General features: G+C 43.1%; 1 long non-coding RNA gene across 2 annotated transcripts in view; it reads right to left on the bottom strand.

Annotated features, from left to right (window-relative positions):
* Positions 1-12,113: 12,113 nt before the first annotated feature.
* The window catches only part of LOC137543946 (uncharacterized), a 37,736-nt gene continuing 22,591 nt past the window's right edge, over positions 12,114-27,258 (bottom strand). Inside the window, exons 4-6 of one of the 2 annotated variants that reach the window (XR_011025673.1) lie at positions 24,867-24,897; positions 16,590-16,727; positions 12,114-12,331 (exon numbers count right to left, since the gene is read on the bottom strand). This is a non-coding gene — a long non-coding RNA (uncharacterized lncRNA). Of the gene's footprint in view, positions 12,332-16,589; positions 16,728-18,738; positions 18,889-20,736; positions 20,863-24,866; positions 24,898-27,258 lie in introns of those variants that run through there. The other variant, XR_011025672.1, reaches the window with a different exon arrangement.

The raw sequence follows: 27,258 nt of genomic DNA, 5'->3' as shown, positions 1-27,258 counted from the left end.
TGCTTATTTCAGGGATTGAAGTTAGTGGGTCTGTAACTGTGAGGAGGACGTCGTCTGCAAAACGGTTTATTTTTTGTTCCGACTTGGAGAAGGTTATGCCTCGTATGTTGGGATTGGACCTTATGTGTTCTGCCAATGATTCCATTACCAATACGAAAATTAAGGGAGATAAGGGGCATCCCTGTCTTGTACCGTTGGTTATTGTAAACTGTTTAGAGATAAACCCTGAGACATTTACTTGTGCTGATGGAGATTGATATAATGCTAGAATTGCTTTCAGGAATGAACCTTCGAATCCGAATTTAATTAGGATACTTTCCAAAAATCCCCAGTGGACCCGATCGAAGGCCTTCTCCGCATCTAAAGCCAGAAGAGTAGAAGGCCCTCGATCAGGCCCCATGGCATGGAGAATGTTGATGACTTTGCGCGTGCCGTCTGCCGCTTGTCTACCCTTTGTAAACCCTACTTGATCTAAATGTAGAAGGTCTGGTAAGATATCTAATAGGCGATTTGCTAGGATCTTAGAGTATATCTTTAGGTCACAATTCAACAGAGATATCGGGCGGTAGTTTGAGGGAGCTGAGGCGTCTTTTCCTGGCTTTGGGATCACTGTGATTATAGCTTTAGTGAATTCTTGGGGAATCTGGCCTTGTGAGATAAAATCGTTAAATAGGGAGGTTAATTTTGGAGCAAGGAGAATAGGGAAGGTTTTATAATATTCGTTGGAAAACCCATCTGGGCCTGGAGCTTTTTGTGATTTTAGTTTGTTGATAGTGTTTAAAACTTCCGAAAAAGAGATTGGGGTGTTTAGGTTGTTTTTTTGTTGAACAGATATTGAAGGGAGGTTAATCTGACTAAGGTAACTATCTATAATTGATGAGTTTGGTTGAGGGGTAGAGGGATCATCTTTTAGGTTGTATAATGTGCTATAGAAGTCGCTGAATGCGTTGGCTATGTCTTGAGGATTGGTTAGTGTTTTTTTATTGGTAGGGTGGACCAATTTATGAATTTTTGCTTTTGCTTGTCTGTTTTTAATTATTTTTGCTAGCAATGGGCTGGCTTTATTATGCTGATGGTAGTAATTGAATTTCATTCTGGTTAAGTGGAATTCATATTCCTCTGATAGTATTAGTCTGAGTTGGTGGCGTAATGAGAAAAGCTCTTTGACTAGTAAAGGAGTTGGGTTCTTTTTATTTTCTGTCTCGGCGGTTTTAATTTTTTTAAGGAGATCTGTTGTTTTTTTCTGATTTGGCTCTTTTTGCCGCGGAGCCTAATTTTATCAAAAGGCCTCTAATGTAAGCTTTGTGCGCCTGCCAAACTGTGCTCCCTCTAACTTCCCCCGTGTCATTGAACTTATAAAATTCTTCAATCTGTTCTGCAATTAGTTTTACGTTGTTGGTAGGAAGAAGTATGGAAGAATTCAATCTCCAGAGTGAGGGTTTTTTTGTATCAGGGGTTAGGGCAATTGTTAAAGTAATAGGGGCGTGGTCCGACCAGGTTATAGCATGGATTTCTTATTTTTGGGCCACTTGAAGGGTATATCGATCTGTTAGGAAGAAGTCAATTCTTGTATAGGTCTTATGAACGTGGGAAAAAAATGTATAGTCTCTCTCTGTGCTGTGGAGAGCTCTCCATGGGTCATTTAAGTCTTCCCTGTGTAAAAGCTTGGATAGGATGTTAGTGTGTTTAGTGCGACGGTTGGAGGAATCCAGGGCTTGGTCAGAGATGCTGTTGAAATCGCCTCCGATTATCAGCTTCCCCTTTTGGGCTTTTTTAGCCTTAAGGATAGTTTTCTTGATGAACTTATATTGTCCTGTATTTGGTGCATATAGGTTTAGGAGAGTGACCTCAATATTACTGATAGTCCCTATTAATAGGATGAATCGTCCTTGAGGATCTTTTTCAACTGATTGAATTGAAACTGCTAAATTGTTGTGAAAGGCTATTAGCACTCCTCTTTTTTTTTTACAGAAGTTATTAAAAATGATGTTGGAGTAGTTAGGGTTGTGGCACAGAGCAGAATTAGAGTCCGTTAGGTGAGTCTCTTGAACAAAGAGGAGGTCTGTCTTGTAGGTGAGTGTTTCCTTCCAAAGGGAGTGCCTCTTAATTGGATTATTTAGCCCCTTGGCATTTATTGAGGTAATATTTATAGCCATATCATAGGTGGGGAGGTGCTGTACCAGGAAGTTATGGAAATCTGCTCAGGGTGAGTTATAGCAGAAGTGTTAATAGATGATTCCGGCCATGGGAGGGGGAGGGGTGTAGGGGGGGATAGACCAATTGGAAAGACTGGGATGAGGCAAAGATTAATTCGCTTCTCACATATAGCAGAACTTAAACTCGAGGTATGTGTACTTGGACTGCAATATAGTTCTCCGTTGGGAGGCAATAGCTGGTCCTCTGGGAGTTTAGAGGAGTACATCAGCTAGGTGGTGAAAGTAAAGGCGGAGAGACTGTATTCAGGCTGCCTCTTAAGCTTTACGTTGCCAGGATTGGGAGATTTTAGCCACTTCTCTAGGATGGGGAGATTTCCCTGGGTTGTCTGGGAGAGGGATATTCCATGTCTTGAGTAGCTTGTATCCATCTGCTAATGATGTGACAGCTAGGAATTTTCCATCTTTTGGTATCAGAAGTTTGGTGGGGAAGCCCCAGCGGTATTGAATGCTATGCTCTCTGAGGATTTTTGTAATGGGTTGGAGTTCCTTCCTCTTGGCCAGGGTGGCTTGGGAGAGGTCTGAGTAGAGGGTGATATGACTGAAAGGATCTGGTAGCGAACCTTTTGTGCGTATTATCTGGAGCAGGCTCTCTTTAGTTGTATAGAACTGGAAACAGCAGATTACATCTCTCGGGGTGGATGCAGGTAAATTAGATGGTTTTGGTAATCTGTGGATTCTTTCTATAGCAGCTTCAATGTCTGCAAGTTGTGGCAATGCAGATTTTGTTAGCTTGGTGACGTATTCCCTTAACTGTGCTGGGGTGATAGTTTCCTCAATGCCTCTAAATTTTAAGTTGCAGCGGCGATTGCGATCCTCAAGATCTGCTGCTTTGGATTTCAGCCAGCTAATGTCAGTTTGATTGTCCTCCAGTATGTCAACTGTTTTGTTGTGTTCTGTGGTAAGTGCAGCAATGTGCTCCTTATTTCTCGCAATTCTGTCCCCGAGTGAGGAGAGGGACATTTGCAGGCTATTTGTGATGGCTGTAAATTCCAGTGAAAGGGACGTCTTGAATGAGAGCAGCATTTCTTTCATGTATGCCTGTGTTAGTGTCTGGTCTGAGGCGGGGAATGCTTCTATGGGAGCTGCTGTTGCTGGAGGATCTGTGTGTGGCGTCTGGCCTACCTGATCGCTGGGTTCTTCTGTCCTCTGACGAGACTTGACCGGGCTGCAAGAGGAAGGTGAGGCAGTGTCAGGTGATAAATCACCACTTCGTGCTGGGGCTGATTGATCTGTTCCTGCTGTGTCACGGTTCATTGCTCCAGAGTCTGGATGGGGGAGGGAGCCATCGCCATCTTTGCTGATAGCATGGGCCTGCATGCCTGCGAATAACTCCGGGAGCTTCTGGAGTTTAGTCTTCCCCATCTTCCTTTTATTGTTGACCTCCAGGATCATAGGGGTCTCCTCTGTCTCCAGGTTCATTTTGGAAGGTTTCCTGGCTGCTGAAAGTGTTGCGTTTGAGGCCTGAACACAGAGCTCTAACACAGCACGTCTGTCATGGACGAGCTGCAGACATGCCCCCCAACATGCACACACTTTGACAGAATACTGTCAGAACAGGTGGATTTCTTGGTCCATTAGGGCACAAGTGGCCCCACAGTTGTTTACCAAGGACACAAACTTCTGTTCAATATGGGAGCGCATTTTCAATAAAGCCTCCTTAGATGCGATGTTGCATACAATTAATAGGATCCATCACGAGCTTCCAGCCCTAGATATTAAAATCTTGGAGTTTTCGAGCCAGTTGAGATCCCTTCTTTCGGATGCCTTGGAGAATAAAATGGAATTATATACAAAATCTGTGGAAGAAATTAAGAGAGCTAAGTATAATCGTGATGTTTCTGATTACCAGTCTGGCTATGTTTACTCATGGCAGAAGATGGTACCAGCTAATTCAAGACGACCTAGGGGGAGACCAACAGGCCCTAAGGGGGGGCAGGTCCGATAGTGATTTTTTACCGGGTCCTCCGATAGTGATTTTTTACCGGGTTTGAGGGATACCTCCCCAGGAGGAGGAAGAAACGTAGAGGCGGAACCAGATAACACCGCCAACAACAGAGGCTCCAACAAAAGAGGTCATCAGGGCCAGAACAACCAGATGACCCTACGCCAGAGGAAGGATCAACTGTCCAAACCCTAGTTGTTAATATTTCTGGCCCACGTGCTATCGAGGCTTGAGGAACAAGTATTAAACTATGGACTGTCCTTTAGCCCTACTAATTGTCCTAACTTTTTTCTATTAGAGCAGGAACTTTATAGGTTTTTTAGGAACATCAGACTTAAAGATTTTTTCAGTACAATACCAATCACTTCAAATGAGGCTCAAAGTGACAGCATCGAAAGACTGCCCCTGTCTTCCAGTGGACTACGTTCCAAAAGTACATTTATGCCTCCTGCCAATGCTTTGGTGTACCTATTTGTCTCTAAGGTGGAAGGTGATATCAAGATCATAGAACAGGAGTCTGCACAGGACAGTGTGACTTATAATTTGACCAAGGGTGGACTTGGAGCATTGCGTAATCTACAGTCTAGAAAGGAGATCGTGATCTGCCCCGCAGACAAAGGCGGGGCTGTGGTTGTTGTAGATGCCATCTATTACCGTAATGAGATCTTGAGACAGTTGGGACAAAGTGATGTCTATAAGAGGGTGGAGGGGGATCCAGTTTGTGGTATACAGGCAAGAATTAAAACACTAGTTGAATCAGCACTTGAGAGTGGGATTATTGATGAAAAATTAGCTAAATTCTTGATCAAAGATCATCCTGTCACCCCAGGTTTTTACACACTACCCAAGATACATAAGGATCTTGAGTTCCCACCGGGCCGTTCAATAGTGTCCGGCGTAGACAGAATTTTTGTCCCTTTGGCACAATTATTGGATAAAATACTCCAACCCATTGTGGTTACGCTAGATTCCTATATTAGAGACACCTCATGTTTTTTGGATAGACTATGGAAGATTCATCATGTTGGTGATGATATCCTTCTGGTGACACTCGATGTGGAAAAGCTCTACACCTCCATCCCCCATGATGGAGGTGTAGAGGCAGTGGATTGGTACATGATGACACATCTTGACCTTACTAGAGAACAACGTGGGTTTCTAATTAAACTTTTGAAGATAGTGCTATATTGCAATTACTTTAAATTTGAAGAGACTTTTAATGTGCAAAAGAAGGGTACTGCGATGGGGTCAAACATGGCCCCGTCCTATGCTAACCTTTTTATGGGTTTGTTTGAGGAAACTTTTGTTTACACGGATATGCTCTTTCGCCAGCATGCTAAGTGCTGGTGGAGGCACATCGATGATATTTTTTGTTTATGGGCGGGGCCACGTTCGACCCTAGATGAGTTTCTTTGTTCCCTCTTGGAACGGTTCCCCACTATTAGGTTGACAGCTCATGTGAATACCAAAAGGGTCTCCTTTCTTGATACCGAGGTGTTTAGGAGTGGTAATTGTATTAGCACAGACCTTTACACGAAGCCCACAGATAGAAATTCAATACTACATTACTCTAGTTCTTGGTCACGCTTACAGGAAGTGAAGGGAGGACGTGAAACTTTTTTTCTCTTCAGAAAGATTGCGGCTTCTCATAGAAGCCGTCGGTACTTTCTAACGGGGACTTAGATCAATGAATGGGAACTGCCATTCATTGATCTCCAGGCTAACTGGTGGTGTGCGCGCGATCGGCCGCGGGAGCATGCAACAGCATGGCAGCAGCCTTTTGGACACAGCTATGTCCAAAAGGCTTAATTGGTTACATTCATTGAGAAAAGTCAGGATCTGTCATGACCCATTCCAGAGCTTATTAGTGGTTATTTAGTTTGAAGGCCTCATGAAATGCTGAACGTTATTGATGCCCAAAGAATGGCGTGCTAATTGCATCACTTCAAATCTTTACTTATTATGCCTAATATTAGAAATAGTTACGGTCCTTTAAAATATGTCTAATTAGCAACACTACATACTACTTGACACAAGCTAGTTGGTCCAGGTGTCGATTTTTTCAGTATGAGGATCAACTTTGTTGATTTTCCCCAAACGTGCAATACTGTTTTTACAGACAGTTTCACTGTCCCCCAGTTGGTAAGGGGCCAATTTATAAGGATGGAAGGGGAACAAAAGGGGAAAAGAGCCTTGGATCTGTCACCAGTAATACCTTTATGAAAGCTGTAGGTGTATGAGTATGTCAGATTCTCAAGAGTTCAGGTTACCCAAGTAGGAAACCAGGTTGGAGGCTTCGGGATTACGGCATTGTGGTCTGGCCCTTCTATTAAGTCCTGTGTATGGGTGGTTGCATTCTTGATCTACAAATCCTCACTCCAGCTGTGATTCCATTAATGTATGGATAATGTTCTCAGGAGGAGTAACTAGAACCCCTAATATGGGGGTAACTATAGTATAAAGCTGAACATATACTATTTAGTTAACACTCATAACTGTTAACTGTTATAGATCAATATTATGATCGAAATGACGAATGATACTACACTCAGTTTTATGATTTATTTATTTTATTCAAGTATTTATATAGCGCCGATATATTACGCAGCGCTGTACACAGTTTATTGTCTTGTCACTAACTGTCCCTCAGAGGGGCTCACAATCTAATCCCTACCATAGTCATATGTCTATGTATGTATCATAGTCTAGGGCCAATTTAGGGGGGAGCCCATTAACTTATCTGTATGTTTTTGGGATGTGGGAGTACACCGGAATACCAGGAGAAAACCCACGCAGACACGGGGAGAACATACAAACTCCTTGCAGATGTTGACCTGGCTGGGATTCAAACCGGGGACCCAGCATTGCAAGGCGTGAGTGCTAACCACTATACCAAATCAAAGATTTTTTGACGAGCCAAAAAAACAACATTGCAGATCTATTATTATTTAGTATTTATATAGCGCCGACGTCTTCTGCAGCGCTGTACAGAGTATACTGTCTTGTCACTAACTGTCCCTCAGAGGGTCTCACAATCTAATCCCTACCATAGTCATAAGTCTATGTTCGTATTGTTTCGTGTATGTAGCATTGTCTAGGGCCAATTTAGGGGGAAGTCAATTCAATGATCTGCATTTTTTTTGGGGATGTGGGAGGAAACTGGAGTACCCAGAGGAAACCCACATGCACACAGATAGTGCCCTGACTGGGACCCATCACAGCAATGCAAGAGTGCAAACCACTACGCCCCATGCTTTTGATTAATTTTTGCTGATTTTAGATCGTAAACAAAATCGTATAACAACTGAACAGTGTATGACCAGCTTTAGTGTGCTCTGCAATGCAGAAAAGCAAGCGGCACCAGGTAATTATTATTTTTTTGCTTTTTTTTTGGGGGGGGGGGGGTTGCACCACTAGGCGGGGTCTTAGGGTTAGACACCACCGGGGTGGGTCTAAGGGTTAGGCACTGCCGTGGTGGGTCTTAGGGTTAGGCACCACCAAGGGGGTCTTAGGGTTAGACACCACCATGGGGATCATAGGGTTAGGCACCACCAGGGAAAGTCTAAGGGTTAGGCACCACCAGGATGGGGCCTTAGGGTTAGGCACCACCAGGGGTGGTCTTAGGGTTAGGCACTGCCATGGTGGGTCTTAGGATTAGGCACCACCAGGATGGGGTCTTAGGGTTAGGCACCACCTGGTCATTTAGGGTTAAGCATTGGTAGCGGAGGGATTTGTGTGAGAGTAGGGTTAGGTTTAGCTATAGTAAAATATTGGTAACAATTGCAGATATTTTACTAACAAAAATGAACACGTTAAATAGTAGAGTATTGGTAAATTTATCAATATTCTATTATCAGCAGTTTTCCTGCACCCAATTTACCTTGGCGCCCGGAATTCAGGTATGCCTGCTAATCACCACATAGTCGGGACGAGCTCCATATTGATAAAGGGATGATGAGTTTGTAAAAATGTCCAGAAAAATGATCTTCATAAAATGTATTCTTCCCTTCATCACGACTATCTGGGATTAGCTTAGAATGTATCTTCTGCTGGGAGGCAAAGGTTTGTTGCCCTCATCTTGCCTATACTCAGGACACAGTAAGGTTGCGGAAAGGTCAGTAAATTAGTGAGTGTCAGTGAGAGAGAATTATTTGGTGTGCGTTTAGTTACTTGCTGCACCCACAATGGCAGGTGTATTCTTTAATAAACTTAGTCTATTATGGATATATTCAGGTGGTCATGGTGGATTTATTAAAGATAAATTCTTGGTGTGTATGTGTGAAACAAAGCTAAACCTCAATAAAGGAACTTTGCTGGCTTAAAGGGTTTCTTAAGCATGGAAAAAAAAAATCAGTTTTACTCACCTGGGGCTTCTACCAGCCCCCTGCAGCCATCCCGTGCCCTCGCAGTCACTCGCGGATCCTCCTGTCTCCCGCTGCCAGCTAGTTTAGTTTTCAGCCGACAAGCTTACTGCACCCGTGCATGCCTGGCCACGCGTCTCCTTCTTAGTGTTCCCGTCCACAAGAGCGTCCCGTTGCGGACGGGAACGCTAAGGCTATAGCGTGGCCAGGCCTGTGGATGAAACGAAAGTAGCTGGCGGCGGGGACAAAGGGTCCGTGAGTGACTGTGAGTGCACGGGACGGCTGCCCCAGGTTGGTAGAAGCCCCAGGTGAGTAACACTGATTTTTTTTTCCAGGCTTAAGTATCTCTTTAAAAGGAACCTGAAATGAGAGGAATACGGAGGCTGCCATTTTCATTCTCTAATAAAAAATGCCAGTTGTCTGACCTCAGTACTGATGCTCTGCCTCTAATACTATAAATCTCTGGCCCAGAATGAGCATGCAGATCAGATGCTTTGATCCTGGTCTAACTCTGCTGGCTGCATACTTTTTGCAAGACTTTGACTCAAAAACAACATATGCAGGTAGAAAAAAACAAAGTCTTGTAAAAGTCATACCTTTTAATAGGTAACTGATAAAGTTAAATAATGCAAGCTTTCTGGGTTCTAGTCCCCTTCTTCAGGCATATTTCCAGATGTTAGCTGTAGTGAAACACTGATGCAGGTAAATAGCAAACACAAAGATGGCAGTTGTGCTGGTTGCTGTTTAGCTGTTAGATGTCAGGTGATCATCAGGCTGGAGCCAGTGAGCTCATGCAAGCAAACATGAAATCTAGCAGGTTTCTGAAGATCATGAAGCCAAGTCAATCATGCTACATAACATTTTTACTCAAAAACAACTAAAGCCAAAAGCTCAGTATGTCAGCCAGGTAACTGGCATTGTTTATAAGAGAATGGAGATGGCATCCTTCTCTCCCCTTCCCCATTCTTTGTTTTTATTTTCTCCTTGCTTTTTTATTTCTTCTATATTTGCTAAGCTTAACCTCCTTAGCGTTAGCGGTATGCCCGACACTGTGTCGGGCATACCGCCGGCTGTCCCCAGGAGTCCCCCATTAAAATTTTAAGTGATCAGATAGTTCTAATATCTTCAGCTAGCACTAGGCTAGCTAGCAGTGGTGGTCGGCATCCTTAGATTACGTTTGATCCCCCCGATCGCCGCTAAATACATTACGCCCCTGGATCCAGCGATCGCGCAACCTCCCGGCACATTTCCAGTCCTCTCTATGGGGAGGATCGGGTCTGCGCATGACGTCGTAGACGTCATAACATCATGTTCAATCCTCCCCATAGAGAAGAGCGGAGTTGTCCGGAGAGGCTGCAGCGATCGCTGGATCCAGGTGGGTAATGTATTTAGCGGCGATCGGGGGGGATCAGACGTAATCTAAGGATGCCGACCACCACTGCTAGCTAGCCTAGTGCTAGCTGAAGATATTAGAACTATCTGATCACTCAAAAGTATAATGGGGAACTCCTGGCTGCAAACCCTCCAGCGTGCGTAACGCCCAGGAGATTAATCTAAGTATTTGGAGTGACTGAGTTTCATCTCACCAGGGTATTTTTGGGTTTAACAAGTGATACCCAATTTGTTCCCAAAACTAACCATTATATGACTTATACTTATTGCCAATTTATACAAAGGTTTGACCGAGACTGAGGAAGCTTACAGTAAATTTATTGTGATATTGAATCATAGTTTTCTGAGATGTTTGTACCTTTTTATTTTTGTTATTTTTTTAAGTTGTCTTCCCTGACTAGGTTTAGTGTTTGTATATCTGCAAATGATCGATTAACTTTATTGAAACTAAAGATGGCAGCCTCAGTATTTGCTTTAAAACAAAAATTTAACAGTCACTGATAATATTTTTTTAAATCAATTTTATTAAGTCTCCAAATTATCTAACAACAATGACAAAAGAAAGGGGAAAAAATTGGAAGAGGGAATTTTGTCCATCTTCCCTATATAGTTTATATGCATTTACAAAAACAATAGTCTCCTTTTAGTGATATACAGAATAAGCTGCAGTCCTAAAAACCCATATACAGCTACTGAATACTAGTCTAAGTTCATTCATAGGACTTGACGCAAAAGTGTTCTGTATCCCGCCTCTCCCTCAAGCTCGCCAGCAGACAGCAGCAAAGGACCATAAATAAAGACCCATCTAAAATCCACGGGCACTTCAGCCTCTCCTACTTATCCTCTAGCTAAACAAATCTCTTAGCAGTGAGTGGGAAAAGCTGTACGGTACAGATAAGAGGTGTTAATACCTGTCTGCAGCAGCATTCTTCCAGAGCACAGCAATTCAATGGACTCCATCAGCTATTGCTGAGCCCCAATTATATACCTTCTGACACTCCCTGATGCCAGCCATTCTGCCCATCAAGATTTGACACCTTCCGATGTGCTCAAAATATATTTTGACCTTTCCTGCTTTCCCCAATATGATGCGTGTACTTGAAATGTAACTGTTATTCATGTGCTTTTTCTCACCATCCTGCATATGAAGAATTGTAAAATAAAAATAATTTAGATACTTACCTGAGTCAGAGCTGGATTTACCATAATGCACTGTAGGCACGTGCCTACAGGCGCCTGATGATGGAAAGGCGGCTCACTCTGAGTGCCTCTATCCGTTCTTCCCTATGCAGAGTCCTGATGAGAGCGTAAATGAGAGGTTACTCACCCTGCTCTCAGCATTCTACTGATGAGATCTCCCTTCAGTCAGGGGTACCTCAAACTACTTAATACTGAGGGTCCTCTGGCTACCTAATCCTTGGGGGCACCTCTAGCTACTTAATATTGAGAAACTCCTGAGTCCTGGCTACCTAATACGAAGGGGCACCTGTAGCTACCTATGATGGGCAAGGGAAGTAAGGGAGAAGTGACAGCTGGGACAGCCAGCACACTTGCTGTACGGTTTGCCGGGTGTTTGTAGGGTCATGGAAGGCGAAGTCTAAGGCGCCAGGACATCTGTGCCTATAAGCTACTGTGAGGGAAATCCAGGCCTGACCTGTGTAGTGCAAAACCTCTGGATGGTGCAGAGGCTTCTTGAATCCTCTTACAGCCACCGTTCTGAAGGGTCCCTCTAAACTTATTTGACTTGTGCCATTCAAACAAGTTTCTTGTGGACGTGCTCCTGACTGTGGATGACCGCATTTCTTCTGGGCATACATGAGTAAGGTCTGTGCAATGTCTCATAACATAAAGTGCTCATGCAAAGAGGAAAAAAAACATGCTCAAACAGCTTCTTCCTACTTGGGCATGGATGGACATTACTCACACATGCCCAGTATGGATGTGCTGGTGTGTCATGTACAGGGATGTGGAAGAGGTGTGGTGCAAGCAGAAGGCCTACAAAAAGAGAATGATTGTTAGGTCAATGTGTTGTCTGAGAAGACATGGACCCAGCAGCTGTTGGGATGGAGTGGTATGTATAAGGCCAGTCTCCATTTTAAATGAAGACAGGCACAGTTTGTTTGACTTTTATTTTATTTTTTTAAACATTTTTATTGATTTTATCAGTTTCTTTGACTTTATTATCACCTCAAGCACACTTTAATTAGGACATTTAGGAATAATGCATTGACCTATTTAATGTTTCCACAATTACCATTCTGCATTAAAGCCGGTTCTGATAAATTTGCAGCTTATCTTCTGTTGGAAAGCTTCTTTAATGTCCTCGTTTCTCAGGCTGTATATAATGGGATTCATCATAGGAGTTAATACTGTGTATAACATGGCCACCAAAGAGTCCACATCATCTGAGGAGTAGGAGGCTGTTGGACCAATATACATGTAGATGATGGGCAAGTAAAATACATTTACAACTGCAAAGTGAGAGGCGCAAGTGGAGAAGGTTTTCCTACGGCCCACGCCAGAATTGATTTTGAGGATAGCTACTATAATCTTAATATAAGATATGGCAACTAGGGTAAAGCTTATCACAATTATCAAGGCACCAAGGGAAGATCCAACAGCTGCATTGAGGTATGTACTGGCACAAGCCAACTGCAACAGTGGAGGAAGATCACAGTAGTAATGGTGGATAATATTAGGACCACAAAATGGTAACCGTAAGGCTAAGATCAAGAGTATAAGTAGAATTCCAAAGCCTTCAACCCATGCTACAGCTGACAGTGTTATGTACAACCTTTTTGTCATGATAGTTGGGTAGTGTAAGGGTTTGCATATGGCTAGGTAGCGGTCGTAGGCCATTACAGCCAGGAGTAAACACTCCGTGGCTGCTAAAGATAGGAAAATATACATTTGGGCAAAGCAGGCATTGTATGATATAGTATCAAGGTTCATCAAAAATGTTGCCAACATCTTTGGGATGGTTACGGAAGTATAGCTCATGTCAAGGAAGGACAAGTTACTAACAAAGAAATACATTGGGGTCTTGAGATGTTGGTCAAGAATGACCAAAAAGAAGATGATCCCATTGCCAGAGAGGGTGAAAAGATAGATACAAAGAAATACACAAAAAAGCAAAATCTGATATTTTTGAAAGCTTGGAAACCCCAAAATGATAAATTCCGTCACGTGGGTGAAAGTTAAATTTGAAGAAACTGTTGATAGAATGTAATCTTTGTTGACCTAATAAGACAGAGTAGTAAGGGAAAAAAAGAACCAGAAAAGAGCCTCATTCATAAAAAAATCAAACAATTCATCTTTATTGAATAAATCATTATTGTAGTTATTATTCCATAAAACCATTTAAAACACATCGATGTCAGTCAAGGCAAATTCCACAAGCAATTTCATTTATAATATTTTGTATTTCATCACTCCTAAAAGAACCATTCCAGTGCTAAAGCTGGGTTTAGGCAGTGTATTAAAAAAAAACTGCTGGTTATAGATTGTGCAAAAGGTTAATGTAATTAAATACATAAACAAATAAATACATATATCTACATCTTAACCAATAAATTGTCTCAGTGTACCCAGCAAGAATTTAAACTGTCAATTCATTTTTCACAAAGTGCAATCAGGGAAAATGTAATCCATCCGGTGGCGCTGCAAAGGAGCTATAGGTAAGTTTTACACTGGGTCCCCCAATCTCTCTATACATAGCAATTGATACGGGGCACTAAAATCTGCCAAGGACACCACAGTGTCAGAGGTGCAAGTAGGGGATGGGGAACAGTTTGTTTATGATTACTACTATTTAAAGCATCTATAGAAGTGATTATAACCAGCACAGGACCAATAAAGAGCTAATACTGTGTTTGAGGGAGTGGCCCTCGGGGCCCCTCTAGCCCAAGGGCCTCGGTGTGATCACAACCTCTGCACCCCATTGCTACACCACTTTATCTATCCCTATTAAAGGCACAGGTTTGGGGAACATTGCATTACGCCCATTTACTGTTAACTATCAATAATTAACCTTTTAACTTGTAAGATACTTTTTTTTATACTACACATTTTCTAAAATGTTTGCATTGCCCCAGTCCCAGATTTTTTGAAATGTGGGGTTTGCAAAAATGTTCCCAAGCTCATCATTTGATAGGTGTCCTTTGTTCTATTTTCAATTGAACACTAAGTACTTTTTGTTAAAGGATACCAGAGCCCAAACACAGATGAGAAACGGGGGGAGCAGGCATGTATGGTGAGCTCTCCTGATGCTCACCACTCCCCCATTATTCTTTCTGCCCCCTCCTGTAGCTGCAATTACCCCATGGCCCCGTCTTCTGGTCGGCCGGTTGGGGAGCATTACGGCTTTCTGGCCAGGCTGTATGCTTGCTACGTCTGCAGGCACGCATATATCAGTATGGAACCCCCGGCTGGGAGCGCTCTGCGCTTGCGTGTGATGTCACTTTGTGCTCCCCACCTGGCCGACCAGAAGATGGGGCCACGGGGCAATTGCAGCTACAAGAGGGGGCAGAAAGGAGGAAGGGGCGGGGGGAACGGTGAGCATCAGGACAGCTCACTATACATGCCTGCTTCCCCGTTTCTCATCTGTGTTTGGGCTCTGGTCTGCTTCAACTACAAAACAGTAATGCGCTATCCTGATTCCTGATATACTTAATGACTATGTAAAATGTGATTTTTAATTATATGTCCACTATAGCCTACAGCAGCAGGTAGACCGCTATAAACCCCTCACATCATGGCTGTGCTGGGCAATCCCTCCACCGGACAGCAACACAGAGAAATGTACAAATGGCTGCAGCACACCAGATGTGGATAAAACCCAGATCTCTTTATTGGTACCTCCCAAAGACAGGATGATAGCTCACGCATTTCAGACACACAGGTCCTCAGTCATATGACCACGGACCTGTATGTCTGAAATGCGTCAGCTACCGGCCTGTCTTTTGTATGTACAGGTAGTCCCCTGTTAACGAACGAGATAGGGACTGTAGGTTCGTTCTAAACATGAATCTGTTCTTAAGTCCGATCATTATGCCATCTCTGTCCCCTGTACCTCCTCTGTGCCCCCTTGTGCATCCAGTGTCCCCCTCTGTGTCACCTCTGCCCTTTGTACCTGTTTATACAAGTTTAAAAGTCATTTTTCTTAGATTTTTTTAAAATCGATTTTCTCAAAAACTACAAGTCCGATAAAAAATCTTTTTTGACTTGTTCCCATGGAAACAGAGAATCCATGCTGTTCGTATCAGCAGGTCGTTCGTAAGTCGGGGACTACCTGTATTAATAAAGAGATCTAATTTTATCAACATCTGGCGTGTTGTGGATATTTTTACATTGCTTTTATTATATTTCAAATACTTTCAATTATAATACTTTGGGCTTGACTTATAATGTGTCCCACCTTATCCTGCCACCCACATACTAGTGAGCACAGTTAATTTGGCAATAATGATTCTCTCATTTGCTTCAGAATAAAAGCAAAGTGTTGGGTTCCAAGTTGAAAAATATAAAGGCCATTATTTCAAGGCTGTGGAGTCGGTACAAAAATCATCAGACTCAAACTCTGACTCCTCAGTTTATGAAACCACCAACTGAGACTCCAGGTAACCAAAATTACTCCGACTCCTCGACTTCAACTCCTTAGTCTAATTTTTACAAAGGCTATGGATTTGGTTCAAAAATCATCCAACTCTATATTGCCTCTGTTTCCTCTTCTAATATTCTTAAGGACACTCCTGTTAAATTGTTATTACGTTGGTATTACACCCCTGCCAGAATTCATTGAATTTTTCCTTCTTCCTTCCTACTTTGTTTTTGTAATTGTGGCCTTACTGGAACCCTGATTCATATATTCTGGGACTGCCCTATAACACAATCATTTTGGGTAGATCTACTAGCCTTAGCCACCTCTATTTTTTCTTTCCCTGTCACTATTTCTAAATCTCAAGCTCTATTATTTGCTCCTAACCCTGGAATTACTCGACCATTCAGAAAACGTTATAATTATTTCATCCTCGCTGCCATTTGGGTCATTGCCTTTTTTGGAAATCTCCTAACCTTCCAATTTCACTGGTATATAATAGACTTCATTCAATTAGACTATCAGACAGATTATTTTACGCTGCCTCGGACAATCTTGATAAATTTGATGATGTTATTTGGAAGCATTGTACTCATTGTAACCAACTATCTTGAGATTTTGTCTTGATTATGGTTCTTCCTATTACTGAATCTTTTTTTTGGATGTTTCCTATTGGATTAAGGATGTTTCTTATATGACAATTCTCTATCTCACTTGGTCTTCTCAGATTATTTTCTGGAGATTGTATCATATTTACTTACTGCACCATGTTTACTCGCAAATGTTTGTATTATTTTTTTTTATGCACTTGAACAAAGCACATTTCTATAAAAAAAAAAATCATCCAACTCTGACTCCTCCGTTTATTGAAACCACCAACTCCGACTCCGGGTACCCAAAATTGCTCTGACTCCTCGACTCCGACTCCACAGCCCTGCATTATTTAACGTAGACCTGATATTGTGAGCCATGCAAGGTATCTGGATGATTAAGCAGGGCTGTGAAACGTTCATTTTAAAGGAGGAAAAAAGGCAAAAAGCACACAGCTTAAGAAAAGATAAGACAGAAAATAAACTGCTCACCTGTAAATGCATATCTTGTGGTTGGACAAACTGTTTTGTGGAAACAATAATGAGATTGTGGATTACTGTGACAATGAAGCTCTGCGTGTGGCACAACCTGGTCTATCCATGTTCAGGATCACACCAGCCATTGCACACCTGTGTAGATTAATGTCATGAGAGCAAATAAACAAACACTCAAGTTCATTGATGGTCCTCGTGAGTAAAAAAAATCAACTGGGAATTGGAAGTGCTAACATTTCAAAACAAAGACATCTAGCGCTTCACGTTCAAAAGTGTATTTCCATATGTATTAATTACAATAGTTATTACTTCTGATTAATACAGAGATTTCCATTTTACTGCTGATGTAACTACCAAGGAAACAGTCCCATAGGTGCGGGGAAAGAAGGAAAGGAGCCTCGACTTTACCCTTCACCTCATGGAGAGACTCTCCTTATAGCCACTAATTTTTAGACTTTATGATGTCCCACCATTAGTACAGTGATGGGAAAGCAGTGTCAGACAGTCCTCTTAGGTTCAGTCACCTGCTGTCACTCATCACCATGTGGTTCCAAGACTTACTGCATGACATGTCAAAACTGTGGAGCAGCAGGATGGAGGAAACCCAACAGACAATGTACCACCTACAGCAGCTGAAAAAGTTTGGACGGTACTTATCCGTTAGCCGGGCGCATCCGGCAGGTGGCGCTAATTACTATTCCCCCTCCAGGCCGACATGGATAGTAGGGAAAGATGTAACTCTGGGGGAGTTTTTTGACCTGCTGGATGCGCCCGGCTAACAGATAAGTACCGTTACTAATGGTGCAGTTTTCCACAGCAATCATCGACTCCATGATGACATCATCTATGACTGTCTGGCTCTGGCTCCTGCTCCATGCATGAAAAGGTGAGACTGCAGTGCATCATCTGATCAGCAGAAAGAATAATTGGCTGTAGCTTACCTCCCCTGCAGGATCTTTACGCTAGCAGATGCAGAAAGAGAGCGACTAAGATTGCCTCTGACCCTGCTCACTCCATCATCTAACTTATGCCTTTAGAGTAAGATACTGGTCAGTCGCAAAAAAACTTTCCAGGCAGTGGGCACAGGAACAGCTTCTTCACTCAACTAATAGCCATGCATAATGGAGAAACACGTTAACTGATCCAGGACAAATGGCAATGTTGAAACTGCTAGGACTTGACAGCATTACAGCACAGACCTGGAAAAAAACACTGCTCACCCTGGTTTTTTTTACCATATACTGTCCTTGACTTGTAATATCTATACTGTAAGTCCTTGTATTGTCTTGTTTATGTTCATTAAGCATCTGTAAGTGCAAACTTAATTGGCCAAATAAAATTGATTCTGATTCTTATTCAGGTAAGGAACTTTGAGTGTCTCCCTCCAGGAAGAGGATTAAATGCTAGAGAAGGAGGAATGCTTTGAATTCACCACTGTTTCTGTACTTTGCATGGGGGGAGGAAGGAAGCCCATGATGGCTGCACTTATTTTGGAGAGAGGGAAGTGTAGGAGACTGATGGTGACTGCACTTGCAATGGATTCATGGTGGCCACACTTTTCATGGGTGATGGGAGGGTGTCATACTGGCTGCACTTTTTATGGAAGGTCATGGTAGTTGCACTAGTTATAGGGGTCGTGGGGCTGCACTGGTCATATTGAACATACCTGTTCTTTGTACTTGGCCCAGACCAAGAGGAAGGAGGGATTTTGTAGCTTGGGGCATCAGAGCTATGCATGGGATGTGAAGGTAGAGGGGTAGGATGTGATGTTATGCCCTTTATCTTTACAATTAATAGATACACCGTACACCTGGCTTACAATAGTTTAAAGTGCTGTTTTTCAGCAGAGGCTTTAGGCTCTTTATTGGCTCCTAAAACAATCTTGGTTGTTTTGATTACTGTAATTTAAATGGACCTGTAATATATTAAACACATTAAACACACTTGAAAACCATTGTAAAATGGTAACATTCCTTGTTTCTTACACACTGCCATCTGCGCAACAAAAGCCTGAGAGGTTTGCTATTTAGTTGTTTATTATCCGCTGATGAGGTCCTTAAAGGAATGATATCCGAGTTAAAAAATACAGTACATACATTGATCTGCAATGGTATCCAGTCCAAGGCTGCGTCTTCCATTCCCCTCAAGCATCTATTTCTCCAAAATATGTCTCGCACTAGGATTGGACCACCTGTGGTCGGGACCATTGAGCCAAATATACTAGCTTTCATGAATGCATAGTTGGATCATGAACACCACTCTGCTGTGAGCACGCGCACTGCGATAAGGAAGTCATCTGGAATGTGACAGAGTGACGTTCAGGGTCTCTTTAAAGAGAAACCGTAGCCAAGAATTGAACTTTATCCCAATCAGTAGCTGATACCCCCCTTTCCTATGAGAAATCTTTTCCTTTTCACAAAAGGGTCATCAGGGGGGTCTTTATGGCTGATATTGTGGTGAAACCCCTCCAGCAGTGGGATGTCAAGACCATGGTTCAGACATCACATTGTGGGAGCCTTGTTGCATTGTGGGAGATAACAGCTGTTTACAGCTGTTTACAACTGCCAAAAAAAGCAAGCAGCATCTCCATCCACCGACATCCCCTTCCAGCAATAAAAATGTCACCATGTGATAAATGTCAGAATGTAAATCAGGGAGAGGAAAGATTTTATAATGGGCAAACACTGACTAAATCATTTATACATAATTATTGTAAAAATTAGGCACTTTTTCAAATTACATTATTTTCACTCGAGTTCCTCTTTAAGGATCCTTTCACACTGCATCAGTTGCATTGCAGAATAATTCTGCATGTCAATTCACTGCCCATATAATTCTATGTACTCTCAGTACTGCGTTGGTGACTGATCACATTATTCTAACTCGGCACATGCAGGCTTTGTATTAAAAAGACTCTGAAGTCTCCCTAAAATGAGGTTTTTATTTTAAAAACCTCATTAACATTATTGTCTCTCTTAAAACGCCGCAGAACCGTGGCTGAAAACCCCCTCAATCACCCCAGACTCATGGGGGTACACGGCAGGCAAAATCCATGACTTTCTCGGTCGTGGATTTTGCTGCCACCTCTATGCGCGTCAATCAGCGCGTATCTCCGCCTCTCCCCCGCCCCTCTCGGTGCAGGAAGACTGAGAGGGGCGGGGGAGAGGTGGCGTTCCGCGCTGATTGACGCGCATGAAGGCAGACCTGCGCTGCCTCTATGCAGAAGTTGCCTGCCGTGGACCCCCGTGAGTTTGGGTTGATTGAGGGGGTTTTCAGCCGCGGTTCTACTGCGTTTTAGGTGGGACAATAATGGTAATAAGGTTTTTAAACTACAAACCTCATTTTAGGGAGACTTCAGAGTCTCTTTAAAGTCTATGTCCAGTCTCCATTGTAATTCACGCACACAATGCCCGATCCAATTCACTTTTTCTCTCAAGTTTTCTCCTAGGTGATATTTTCACATCTTATCAATAAAATGCCTTTTGAGCCACCAGCCAGCAAGAAAATACTCAGAATAATTTTGGCAGTACTTTTGCTCTTACTTTCTAGTACTTTTTCCATTGCAGAGTACAAAAATTAATTTCAACAGAAGATGACAAATTACCTCCTAGGAGAAAACTGAAAAAGTGAATTGGTTCGGACCCACAGTGTGAATCCAGCCTAAGTATAAAAATTGCAGAAACATTTAAAATATATATATAAAAAATGAATTGCACTGCTCATAGCCTTCATTGTGATACAGACACTAAGTTGGCTCATGAATTCAGTCTACTAGACTGAAGGCTGTATACATGCTCGATTAATGTCGACAGACGGTGATCGGGAGCTGATCCCTTGGTCGGCATTACAAGGTTGAGCAGACATGTTGCCTGTTTTCAACAATATTTTGAAAGCGCTATTGTGGCGGTACTAGTCAAGGTTAGAAACATATAATAAAAAAACATATAATAAAACAATGAAAATGAGACAGTTATTAAAAAACAGTTTTCACTGCTCAGTGTGCTAAATGAAAAATTGTCCTTTGTCACAGGTGCGCTTCCATGTCAGCCGCGGCAGACTGTTAGCAAAATTTTCCAATATACAAGATAGCGCTCAGCTGTGTCCTGTTTCCACCACCATACACCCCGTGTGGGATTGAACTCACCCAGCAAGTTTGACCACTATTAGACTGGTCAATGAGCGCCCAGCAATGTGCGACTCCAGCACTTTGGGGTTGCCAACTCCTCTTAGAACACGGTATCCTGAATGATGTATGTTGGTTGATGCGTACCTCATATAAAGAAGAAAGCTTCCATAGCGTAATTCAGTTAAAAGATGTAAAGTTTTATTAAAAAGTTACACTCACAGTCTCGTTGCGGTTAATCAGGCACAGAGTTTGAAACGGGCTCTCCCCCGTTGCCTCCTGGGTAGGCTAGAAGGTGTAGTCCCGCTCTCGCCGCTGCTACCACATCACCGTTACTTCCTGGACGTCCGGCAAGCTCCACCCTACGCGTTTTGTCACTCCGAGTGACTCATCAGGGGCGTGGTTAGCTTGCCGACGTCAGTTCTTATACTCGTCGCTTCCCACCTTCCGCTCTGGCTCAGTATGAGCCTTGCGGACATCACTTCCGTGCGCTCCACCGCACGGAAGTGCACCGTAACAAGCCAAGCTTTATTGAAAAAAGACCATTGCTTCACTTCAACATCTAATGTTGAATGAAACCATCAGTAGTGTCAATTTAAAACCGAAAAATGAAAGTTAGAAAAGTTAAAAACGTGTCATTAGAATTCACAATGGACAGTGGGATATGTGGAATGGGGTATAAGTAGTTATATGCAGATGGGGGCCGTTCCGCCACACATCCCTGCCAATCCCAAGAGGCATCAGGATATTCCCTGTACACGCCATCTAGTGGTTCTTATTCATATTGCAATTGACTACCAGCATTAATTCCACACAATACATCAGTATCAATCCTATACATTATTGATCAGCTATTAGCAATGTAACAATTTAGGTCAATGTCTATATTCAACCCCCTAGGTTTCAGGGTGCTCATTTTGTATATCCAACGGGTCTCCATTTGGGAGATCATCCTGATTCTATTACACCCCCTCCATGAGTACCTGGCTTTCTCCACACCACAGAACTTTAGACAGCTAGGGTCCTGGTTGTGGCACTTTCTAAAGTGGTCTGACACACTGTGACCCACAAAGCCCCTCCTAATATTACCTATATGCTCCCCAATTCGCTCCTTCAAGGCCCTTTTCGTCCTCCCGATATATTGTAAATTACAATCACACCAAATCAAATATACAACTCCTTTTGAGTTGCATGTGATATTTTGCTTTATTTTAAATGTGGCACCATTGTAAGTGGACGTGACCTCCTGACATCGAACAGGGCAAATCTCCCTACACCCTATGCAGTCTCTACAGTGAAAGAAACCATTTTGTTGCCAAAAGGGGGTTACCTCCACCGGCGGATTCACACAACTAGGTGCCAGTATGTTTTTCAAGTTCCTGGCCCTTCTGTATATGAATTTTGGGTGAGCTGGTAGTGCTTCCCCCAGGGCCGCATCTGCTTTGAGTATCGGACAGTGTTTTGTTATGATTCTTTCCACCTGTCTAAACTGGGTGGAAAAATTAGTTATGAATGGAATGTTGTTCATTTCTCTAGTGTTAGATCTAGATACATCATCCAATAAAGTTTCTCTGTTAATCCTGCCCACTTCCATGATCTGTCTTTGGGTGTTTATTTCGTCATACCCCTTGTCTACAAATCTATTGAGTAGTGTCTGTGACTGGGAGATATAATCCTCCATCTGCGTACAGTTTCTCCTCGGGCGTATGAACTGGCCTTCTGGTACCGCCTTAAGCCAGTTTGGGTGATGGCAACTTTTGGTGGACAGGTACCCATTCCTGTCTGTGGGTTTGAAGTAAGTAGAGGTAGTGAGTGTGGCTCCCACTCTCCGGATGTTTAAATCCAGGAAGTGTATCTCACCCTCACTCGCCTCCATAGTTAGCTCAATGTTCAGATCATTCGAATTCAGACCTTCAAAGAAGACCACCAGCTCATCCATTGTTCCCCTCCACAACACAAACAGGTCATCAATGAATCTTCGCCAGACGTGTAAACGTTCATCATTTCCTTCCCCTAAAACGTCACTTTCCCATCTCCCCATGAAGAGGTTTGCCAGAGAGGGGGCAAACCCCGCCCCCATGGCACATCCTCTTATCTGTAAATAGAATTCGCCCTTGTGCCAGAAGTAATTCCGCGTAAGTGCAAATTCTAATAGTTGCACGATGAACTGGATTTGTTTGGGTTTCATAGTAGGTTCCTTTTCCAGATAGAATTTTACTGCCTCCATCCCAGCTCCATGGGGAATATTCGTGTACAGCGACGTAACGTCCGCTGTCACCAATATATCACCCTGTTTTGCATCCACCTCTTTGAGAATCTGCAACATGTGTTTAGTATCCTTGACCACCTGAGGGAGGCCCGCCACCAGCGGTTGTAGGAAATGGTCCAAGTACTGGCCCACCCTATGAGAGAGTGAGCCTATACCGCTAATGATGGGCCTCCCGGGTGGCTTGTCCAATCGCTTGTGTATCTTCGGCACCTGATATATAATTGGAGTCCTGGGCGCCGTTGGCATGAGGAACTCAAACTCCTTATCATCCAATATTCCCTCTTTCAGCCCATCTTTAAGTATCAATTTTAATTCATCAGAAAACACTCTACACGGATTTCCGTTAAGTTTTTTATATGTGGTTGTGTCATTCACCAACCTCTCCAGTTCCTCCATGTATTGGACCTTACTTAAAACCACCACCCCCCCTCCTTTATCTGCTGGTCTCACAACAAGTTGTTTCTCCTCCAGCATTTCTTTGGCCAGGTTAGTTACCCCTTTCGTTTTTTGTGGTTGTAAGAGCTCCAGTTCACCCTCAACCATTTTTTTGAAGACTTCAACACAGTTCAAACTAGAGCCATGCTGTGGGTTAAAGAGAGACCTATTTTTCATTCCTGTGTGCTGGTATTGATATATTGGGTTGATTCTACTGGTGGGGCCCTCTTTGTTAATAAAGTATTTCTTAATATTAAGTACCCTGGCATATTTTTGTAGATCTATATAGGTATTAAATTTGTCTAGTGGCTGTTTTGGGGCGTGTTTTAAACCCTTGTCTAGTAGTCGGAGTTCAGCTTGATTTAAAGGGGATCCACTTAGGTTATAGATACCTTGCCCTATCTCTCTCTTCTTCTCTTGAATACGCCTCCCCCCTCGTATTCCCCGTCTGTTCTTCTTTTGTGACCTCCCGGAGTCGGTGGTTCCGGTGGGTCGTATTCTATTCTGTTCACTGGTTTGTTCCACGGGGGTCTGCGATATATTGGGCCCTGCTCTAAAAAAGGATGGTAACCAGGTTCCTGTCTAAGGGGGTCATATCTATTATGGGTAGGTATATTATATGGCCTACTCTGATAGTTTAATCTGGGGGGGGTTCCTGATGCTCACCTCTCCTAGCATCATGTTGGTTCCCCATATTTACTGGTGGGTGTCTGTTACCTCTAGGCCTGGCTCCATAGAAATGGGGTGTTGACCCACCCTCAGGTCGATACATCGGTCTCTTAGGGGCAGCCCCTCCCTTCGGTGGGGCCATTGGGGCCATTGGTGGGGGCTTTGGGGTTATGGCATTATGGCATTAGTTTGCAAGCAGGCAAGGTTGAACACCTCTATGCGGGGAGGTGGAGCAGCGCGGGAGTGACGATGCGCGGTAATGCTGGGTAAGTGTCCGAGAACAATGTTTTCTCCCGTTGCGCGGTCAAAGTGATCCACCAAGGACAGTAAGGAGTCATTGGGGGTTGGCAAACACAGGCTGGATTCTCAGCAGAGGTGGTCATTATTGGCTGCTTCGGCCAAATTCCATCTGGCTTTGTAGACCACCTCTATGCAGGGAGGCGGAGCAGCCCGGTGGGCTGGGTAAGTGACTAAGAACAATGTTATCTCCCATTGATTGGCTGAAGTGATCCACCAAGAGTGGTCAGGAGGAATCGGGGGCTGCCATACACACACTGGATTTTCAGTAGAGGAGGTCATTATCGGCCACCTCAGCCGAGTTCCACCTGGCGTGTGTTCAGGCCTTTAGTCCTAGTCATTTAGAAAAAAAGATTTTTTTTTAACAGATTTTCAATGTAATCAATTTGTCATTACAAGTGTTACTGCTGAAGAAAATAGGAAGAGGAATATCATAAAAATTCTTTACAATCCGGAAGTAAAATAAATCTTTATAACCTACCTTCTATGAAGACAGAAATTGGAAAAAATATCTGCAAGGTAAAGAAATATTAATAATTTCGCCTATATCCAACTTTTAATCAAACTGACTGAGAGATCACACATTGTATAAATATAATCGTTACATAAGGTCATACATGCATACTGAAAACATACGCTCTTTTAGAGTAGCATGACTAACTTCCTATTTATATTATTATTGAATAGAGATGGGCCGAACCTCCGATTTTAGGTTCGCGAACCCTGTTCGCGAACTTCCACGAAAGGTTCGGTTCGCGAAAAAGTTTGCGAACAAGTTTGCGAACCGCAATAGACTTCAATGGGGAGGCGAAAAATGATAGAAAACATGTTTCAAAAGCTCTAATACCTGGAGCCACACCTAATTGAGTGAAATACACATCACTGCTGAAGGACCCTCCCTCCTCTTCCAAGCAAGGTCCTTTATACCATTTGTCTACCTACACTAATTAGTTATGGGACAGCTGCTACACACTCTGCTAGGGAGATTTTAATTGGTCTCCCTCCAACCTGTTCCCTCCTCCCTCCTACCGGAGGGAGGAGGGTCTCTTCTGGCAGGGAATTATACTATTTTAAAAGCCAGTATACATCATACCATAGCTGGGAATCGAACCCAGATCTCACTGTGCAGTGGACATGTCACCCTAAGCACTGTACCACTACAGTAGTAAGTGAAGCTAGCCTAAAATGTACCATTAATGCTCAATGCAATAGAACCATTAGGTTGCTTAAAGGAGAACTGTAGTGAGAGGTATATGGAGGCTGCCATATTGATTTCCTTTTAAGCTATACCAGTTGCCTGGCAGCCCTGCTGATCTATTTGGCTGCAGTAATAATAATAATAATCCAAACATTTGTATAGCGCTTTTCTCCTGTCAGACTCAAAGCGCTCAAGAGCTGCAGCCACAGGGACACGCTCAAGAGGCCACCCTGCAGTGTTAGGGAGTCTTGCTTTGAACTCCTTACTGAATAGGTACTTGACCTAGCCAGGATTTGAACCCTGGTCTCCCATGTCAAAGGCAGAACCCTTAACCAGTACACTATCCAGCCACTGTCGTGTGAATCCCACCACAAACAAGCATGCAGCTAATCTTGTCAGATCTTACAAAAATGTCAAACACCAGATCTGCTGCATGCTTGTTCAGGGTCTAGGGCTAAAAGTATTGGAGGCAGAGGATCTGCAGGATAGCCAGGTAACTGGTATTGCTTAAAAGGAAATCAATATGGAAGCCTCCATATACCTTTCACTACAGTTCTCCTTTAAAGGGAACCTTAACTGAGAGTGATATGGATGTTTCCTGTAAACAATACCAGTTGCCTGGCAGTCCAGCTGATCTTTGTGACTGCAATAGTGGCTGAATCACACCCTGAAACAAGCATGCAGCTTGTTTTCAGGCCAGCAATTTCAGGCCAGCAATTTCAGGCCAGCAATTTCAGGCCAGCTTCAGTTGGTATAGTGGATAGTGTGCTTGTCCACCATACAGTGAGACCCAGGTTCAAATCCCAGCCAATGTGAGTTGGTTTTTATGCTACAAATCCTTAAAAGGAACCTAAACGGAGAAGGATATGGATTTTTCCTTTTAAAATAATACCAGTTGCCTGAATCGCTTGCTGATCCTGTGTCTCTAATACTTTTAGCCACAGCCCCTGAACAAGCATGCAGATCAGGTGCTCTGACTGAAGTCAGACTGGATTAGCTGCATGCTTGTTTCAGGGTGTGATTCAGCCACTATTGCAGTCACAAAGATCAGCTGGACTGCCAGGCAACTGGTATTGTTTACAGGAAACAGCCATATCACTCTCAGTTAAGGTTCCCTTTAAAGGAGAACTGTAGTGAAAGGTATATGGAGGCTTCCATATTGATTTCCTTTTAAGCAATACCAGTTACCTGGCTATCCTGCAGATCCTCTGCCTCCAATACTTTTAGCCCTAGACCCTGAACAAGCATGCAGCAGATCTGGTGTTTGACATTTTTGTAAGATCTGACAAGATTAGCTGCATGCTTGTTTGTGGTGGGATTCACATGACAGTGGCTGGATAGTGTACTGGTTAAGGGTTCTGCCTTTGACATGGGAAACCAGGGTTCAAATCCTGGCTAGGTCAAGTACCTATTCAGTAAGGAGTTCAAAGCAAGACTCCCTAACACTGCAGGGTGGCCTCTTGAGCGTGTCCCTGTGGCTGCAGCTCTTGAGCGCTTTGAGTCTGACAGGAGAAAAGCGCTATACAAATGTTTGGATTATTATTATTATTACTGCAGCCAAATAGATCAGCAGGGCTGCCAGGCAACTGGTATAGCTTAAAAGGAAATCAATATGGCAGCCTCCATATACCTCTCACTACAGTTCTCCTTTAAGCAACCTAATGGTTCTATTGCA

This window comes from Hyperolius riggenbachi, chromosome 2, assembly GCF_040937935.1.
Source record: "Hyperolius riggenbachi isolate aHypRig1 chromosome 2, aHypRig1.pri, whole genome shotgun sequence".
NCBI classification, from domain to species: Eukaryota; Metazoa; Chordata; class Amphibia; order Anura; family Hyperoliidae; genus Hyperolius; species Hyperolius riggenbachi.
This window is presented reverse-complemented; position numbering and strand designations above follow the sequence as displayed.